Source organism: Bos grunniens, chromosome 28 (assembly GCF_055505025.1).
Source record: "Bos grunniens cultivar Pamir isolate PY7600 chromosome 28, Bosgru_T2T1.0, whole genome shotgun sequence".
Taxonomy (NCBI): Eukaryota; Metazoa; Chordata; class Mammalia; order Artiodactyla; family Bovidae; genus Bos; species Bos grunniens.
In genome coordinates, this window is record NC_141192.1 from 44311783 (window position 1) to 44318773 (window position 6991).

The window sequence follows — 6991 nt, forward strand, 5'->3', positions numbered from 1 at the left end:
AGACATGTTATAGGTTGAATTGTGCTACCCAGACCCACATGTTGAAGTCCCCCAGTACCTCTGATTAAGGTAATCAGAAATAAAGCTGTTGCAGATGTACTTCATTAAGACGAGACTGGGCCCTTAATCCAGCATGACTAGCGTTCTTATAAAATGGGGAAATTTGGACACAGGCACATAAGCGGAGAAAACACCACATGACGATAGAGGCAGATGTCAGGGTGATGCCACTATAGGCAAGGGGCACCAAAGATCACCAGCAAACCCTCAGGAGCTAGAGGAGAGTCCTGGCACAGATCTCCCCCTCAGCCATCGACGTCTTGGTCTCTGACTTCTATGTGCCAGTCAGTTTCTGCCGTCACCCAGTCTGTGGTTCCCTGTTACCACAGCCCTGGTGTTACAGAGTCCAGGCTTGTACTGCCCACCACACGACAGGCCAAGAATCAGGAGACACTTTGCTGGGGGCAAGGAATAGCGATTTTATTTGGAAAGACAGCAGTCAGAGAACATGGCGGACTAGTGTCCCAAAGAACCATCTTTCCTGAGCCAGAATCCAGCCTTCTTTTATACTGAAAGGGGAAGGGGTGTGGCTGGTTGGTGCAAACTTTGGTGCAGGAATCCTTTGTTCTTGCAGCTGTCCACATAGGTCAGGTCATGATGTTCCTGTAAAGCTCCAACAAGGCAAATGTTGTTCTCTGTTCTGCAGCTTTTTATTTCTATACGAATGGAAAAATATAACCGTAAAGGTCAGAGAGCTGACAATGGGCTCTGTGTCTATTTCAAACTACAGCCAACATTCTTACCTTGCAGCAAAAGCAACAGAATACAAAGATTAAAGTAAAAAAGACATCCAATATGGAGTCAGATGTGTTCTTCCCTGTTGCCTTAGCTGATTAATAATACAAGGAGTATGGACCGTGGTGGAATACACAGGAGGACAGAGGCCACACCTGGGAGGCTGGGGCTGTGGGCCAGACTACTTGGGGTTGGTAACCGATGAAGCGAGCAGGCCTGGGGCACAGTCAGGACCAGGCTGTTTCCAGCCAGGCCAGGGGTGGGGAGGAAGTTTGCCTCCTCTGTCTCCTTGACTGAACACCCACCCATCTGCAGGCATTCAGGATGGAGAGGAAAGCTAAGCTCCTCCCACCTCCCTCAGGCAATCTGCTCCTGCTGAGAGCAGGAAGTTCAGGTGGCTCACGGCTCTCTGAGGCCAGTACACGCCACGGGTGACAACCAGTCCTGAGAAGTAGGAGCTCTAGTCACATCCAGCCCACTTTGGGCAAAACTTGTTTTTTCTGCCTCCAACCTGCCTTCTTTCTGGATTTGCTGATGAATTTTGGTTCTCCTGCCATGTGGAAAAACCCTTATGATGATTCACTACTTTTCCAAAGAGTCTCCCTGAAGATGTTTCATTCTCTAGATTTATAGTTTCACACTGGAGTTCATAGGAAAATCCTGGAGTGCTGAAGGTGGTTCTGCAGGACAGACATCCATGATGGGCAGAAGTTACAGAGCACTGCCTCCTCTGACGCCAGACTTTGCCGGGAAGCCCCTCTGAGGGGCAGGCAGAGGGACCTTGGAGCTCCAGCGCTGACGCCTGCGAGCTTGGCCTCCCTCATCGTCCCTCCCCAGCCTGCAGCTGGACCTTGTGAGGAGTGTAGAGCACCCGTGGCCCCCGGTGGCCATCCGACTTGTCAGCCTCTTTCAGAGCATGGCTAAGACCTGCTCCACCTCGGCTGGGCCCAGCCCACTTGCATGCCTTCTTGGCCCTGTCCCTGCAGCACACACACACTCAGGCTGTCCTTCCCTTTCTTTCCTAACTCAGCAGCACAAGCATCCTCCAGCCTCAGAAACCTCAGCGTAATCTGTGAGTCTTGCACTCTCTGAATCTGCCAACTGCAGGCTGCCTCTCTCATGTTTTCATTTCTTTCCATTCCATTTAGCTTTTCCAGAGCCCACTTCACCTTGTCTCCCTTTGACAGTGCAGTGGCCTCCAGACTTCCTTGCTGCCGACCTCCGATCCTTTGGCCCTGAACTCTGAGTCTCCTTCAGAAAGCGCAGCTGCCAGCCCAGATCCTCTCAGTACCCCCAAATGCTGTATATGAGATGCTCTCAACCTGGGCTGGAATCAGCATGGCATGTGTGCTGAGCTGGATTTTATTCCTCCACCTGCCCCTTGTGGGGGGTTCTGGCAAAAGGGAGGAAAGAAATTGCTCCCCTGTTAGTATAATCCTGCCCTAGGACTGTGCTCCAAGCAGGGGCACAGTGGGTTCACACCAGCTCCACTCTGAGATGCCTGAAGGAGGGGGAAAGAGAGAAGCGAAATAGACCCAGGCAGGCCCAGGTTGGGGGCATCCCGAGAGCTGGGATGGGCCAGGGAGACAAGGGGCACCCACGTGGCCCCTCAGTTTCCTGGGAGGCAGTGATGCAACGTTGGGTGGGGGCCTATGAAGACGCCCAGCAGGAGGGTCCGTCCCAGGTCCTTAAAGGAAGCAGAGGTGATGGGTGGAGGGAAGTGGTAGTGGGGTTAAAGATTCCCTTCTTTTTTGCTTGCCTGTGGCTGGAATCGGGGGAAAGAGAGAAGGAGGGTCCAGGCTGGAGCTAGAGGATGAGGAACTGAGGCTAACTGAAAACTCTGAGCTCTTGTCTTAGCTCCTGCTACTCCATGACAGGCACTGGGGGCCCCCCTTGACTCACTGCTTATGTTCATGTTTCCCTCTGTCCACATAGCTCTTCTCCAGCTCTAAGTGCTATATGAAAGACCAGCATCACTTAAGACCAGCTCAAGTGTTGCCTCCTCCAGGAAGTTTTCTCTGATTTCTTAAGTCAGGATTAACTCTCTTCTGTATGCCTCTCTTGGTACTTTTCTGTTCTATCAAACCATTTATCATGTTCATGTACGTTTGTTTAATAGTGTATGAACCCCCAGAACTTGGCGTAAGTACTAAATAGATGCTTATGGACGGGATAAAGGAAGAATAGACAAATGGGCATAGCAGAAGCCACCTCTAATCCAGACCCCTCTGCAGTAACCAGCGTGGTCTTACATCTTTTTGCTTCTCAGTAAATGTTGGCAACGTGTTAACCTGATGGAGCTTGTGATTATAATAATCTTATTTTGTGTCATTATTTTTACCCACTTCCTATGGGAGAGAATAAAGGCGAATGCCCTGCCCTGAGCTCACGGCAATTGTATTTTCTGACTATTTCAGGCAACATAAACCGTTTAGGGCCCTGTAGCTTGCACTGGGTGTGTGGGGAGGCCCAGATGGCTGGGTAGCTTTGTTGGAGGATGCCCAAACACCAGATGACAGGATCATCTTGGAGTCTGTGGAGCACCTTTTTGTTCTTTTCATAAGTCTTTGCACTCACTTGATCTTATTTAGAGCTCCCAGAGTCAGGAGGTGTCAGCCTGGCTTCCTGGACCAGGAAGGGTACCTCTGGGGAAGGAGATAAAGGGCCTCCCCTGGGCCACAGGGCAATTGACCGGAGAACCTGCTCCACCCAGAACCCTGGCAGGAAGCCTCCTGTTCTGCCTGGGGCACAGGGAAGTCCCATCACAACTCACAACCCTTGCAGACAGGTTTCCTGGGGCTCCTCTTTCGCTCCCACAGACCAACATCTTGTTTAGCCCCCTGAGATCCTGAGGCAGGAAACCAGGGTAAGTTGGGCTCCATGCCAAGGCCACTTTGCTGTCCCCACAGAAGCAGTAAAAGCAGGACACCGCCTGTGCCACCCTGGTCTTTGTTGGGAAACTTCCATCAATGCCCTCACACCTCCCCCTCTCAAGGACCACTGCCCCCTCTCACTCTCAGAGCTTGAGTTTATTTCTTTTTGAACTCACAGCTTTTGCAAACCACTGGAGAGAAGAAAGAAAGCCATCTGGAATTTCAAGCTTCTCAGCAGATTTGGCCCTGCCTGCAGCCCCTGGAAGCAGGAGAACCATCCTCCCAGCTCCTTGTACCCAGGGGGACTGTGATTCAGATCAAGGTTCGAGGCTACAGCCTGAAGTCACTTCCTTACAGACTGGGCACCACCGCCCTCCCAGCACCTCCTGCTGCACAGGAAGAGGGCCTGGGAGATGGGCTCCCAGAACCCACTGCAGTCGACAGCTTGCTGCATGCGGGGCATCATCATCTCAGATCACACTCATCATCAACCTTATGCATCTTCCTCACCAAGTGCTCAAGCAGCTTTCAGGGGGCCCTGGAAACACTCTGTCAGAGTCTGGCCTGAGCTCTTAATAGAACCAGGTTTTAGGGTCTAGATACTTGGGCTACTTGAAGGAAGCTGACCCAAAGGGCTTGCTTTCTAGAACCCTCTTTTCTATCTGTAGACTTCATTGTAAGAATTTAGATCAAAAATCTACTTTCCTGAGGCATCTTTTTCTTTTTGCCTTGCGTATAGAGGACCAATACCCAACCCTCTTAATCCCAACATCCCCTTCTTCTAACATCCAGTGTCATGGCATCAAAGACAGGAAGGAGTGGCCTGACCCAGCACAAGAGGTTGGTGTGGAGTTAACAGTGGGACCCTGGAACTGCTCTGCCTGCATCCAAATACTGGTCCTACCACTGCTCTTCATGTGATCTAACTGATCTGAGCCTTGGTTTTCTCATCTGAGAAATGGGGGTGTTCTGTTATGTCTTTATAAAGTTCACGTTGAAGCCCTAACCCCCATTGTCTCAGGATGGGGCTCTATTTGGAGACACTGTTTTAAAGAGATGATTAAGTTAAAATGAGGTCAATTAAGGTGGGTCCTAATCCAATCTGACTGGTGTCCTTATAAGAAGAGGAAATTTAAATATACAAAAAGCCATCAGGGAAGCGTGCCCGCAGAGGGAAGGTCGTGTGAGGACACAGCCAGGTGGCAGCCGTGTGCATATCCAGGATAGAGGCCTTGGGAGGAACTGTCCTGCTGACACCCTGACCATGGACTTGCAGTCTCCAGAGCAATAAATTTCTATTGTTTAAGCCCCCCAGTTGTGGCATTTGGTTATGGCAGCCTGGGGGACTGAGACAGGGGTGTCTGTAACTGTAACTATTCCAGGACCCATTCTGGTTACATTCTTTTTAGAATCAGATTGCCTGAGGTCCAGTCCTTCACTAACTTTGTGATCCTGAGCAAGTCATCTATCTTTCCTAAACTTTCATTGTTCAGTCTGTACAATGGGGATACTTCTAGCACCTGCTATGAAGTCTGAAGGGTTTGTATACATTAAGTGCTAAAGCCCACAGTTAGCAAACATGCAAGCAGGCATTCAAACACAGGTAGTCTGATTCTGAATAAATGCAACCAGAAAAACTCTACGGCAAGCCTATATTCTTCATCATAAACTTCATCTCACTGGCCGTGAGACGCAGCAACAAAAGTAGTATTGCTCTCTGGACATAACTCTCAGCCAGGACTTCTATTTGGCCACTGAGCAGAAGAGCAGGGTTCTCTGGGGGTTTCTGCCTCACCCTTCAGCTCTCTGCATCCCCTGAGGCGCTCCCCAGACCCATCCACTAGCACCTTCCATCCAGCATACAGCACAGGGCTTCTAGAGAAAATAACTCAAAACCTCAGCAGAGGGACTTCCCAGAAGGCACAGTGAATAAGAATCCGACTGTCAATACAGAGGATACAGGTTTGATCCCTGATCCGGGGAGATCCCACATGCCACGAAGCAATTAAGCCCATGAGCTGCAACTATTAAAGCCCACTTGCCTAGAGTCCATGCTCTGCAACAAGAGAAACCACTGCATGGTTCACCCACAATGAAGAGTAGCCCTTGTTCTCTGCAACTAGAGAAAGCCCTTGCAAAGCAATGAAGACCCATTGCAGCCAAAAATTAAATAAATAAAAATAAATAATTTTTTTTATAAAGCCTCAGCAGAAAAGCTGTGACTTACCTCATGTTGGGAAAACCTTGGAAATGGGACAAAAATTAGCATTGGCCGCAGCTCATCATTCAAATGGAAGCAGTGCCTCTCACTGCTGGTGAGGTCTGTGAGTTTAGGGAGGTTGTGTTCACCCATTTGGGATGGAGTTTTTCTGAGGCACTTGACACCCCACTGGTGGGCATCTGGTGGAGCCCTTGACCTGGGCAGGTGCTGGGATAGGTCCTATTTGGTAACTGCAAAACGACAGGAAACGGGCAAAATCCAGGTCCTTTCTTTGCTCTATCAAGCTGGTTCTGCCAAAGAGGAGCTCACGCCCAGATGAAGAGACTGAGCCTCCTTTCTGCTGGGATGCGGTGTGTCCCCAGGGCTTGGGCACCTTCTGCTGGATTGTTGCCACATATCAGCAGTGTGACCAAAGCACCACTTTCATAAATATCCATGACTGTACCTGTGCTTCAGTAAGATTTTTAAAAGAGACTCGTGTCTTCTGTTTCCTGGCTGGAAACTGTGCTCTAGGGCATGTCCTCTCACCTTCTCAGGGCCCTCCAAGGTGCCCAATCTGCCTCACTTCTCTGCATGCACTCCAGATAAATAATCTGCCATCAGTTCAGTTCAGTTCAGTCGCTCTGTCGTGTCCGACTCTTTGCGACCCCATGAATCGCAGCAAGCCAGGCCTCCCTGTCCATCACCGTCTCCCGGAGTTCACTCAAACTCACGTCCATCGAGTCAGTGATGCCATCCAGCCATCTCATCCTCTGTTGTTCCCTTTTCCTCCTGCTCCCAATTCCTCCCAGAATCAGAGTCTTTTCCAATGAGTCAACTCTTCGCATGAGGTGGCCAAAGTACTGGAGTTTTAGCTTTAGCATCATTCCTTCCAAAGAACACCTAGGACTGATCTCCTTTAAAATGGACTGGTTGGATCTCCTTGCAGTCCAAGGGACTCTCAAGAGTCTTCTCCAACACCACAGTTCAAAAGCATCAATTCTTCTGTGCTCAGCTTTCTTCACAGTCCAACTCTCACATCCATACATGACCACCGGAAAAACCATAGCCTTGACTAGACGGACCTTTGTTGGCAAAGTAATCTGCCATAGGTTGAAGTGAA

At 49.9% G+C, this 6991-nt stretch overlaps 1 long non-coding RNA gene across 1 annotated transcript; it reads right to left on the reverse strand.

Annotated features, from left to right (window-relative positions):
* Positions 1 to 472: 472 nt before the first annotated feature.
* LOC147343282 (uncharacterized) lies at positions 473 to 2115 on the reverse strand. The gene is made up of 2 exons (XR_015157178.1): positions 804 to 2115; positions 473 to 716 (listed from the first exon to the last, which is right to left on the reverse strand). It is a non-coding gene; the product is annotated as an uncharacterized LOC147343282 (long non-coding RNA).
* Between the last annotated feature and the right edge of the window lie 4876 nt (positions 2116 to 6991).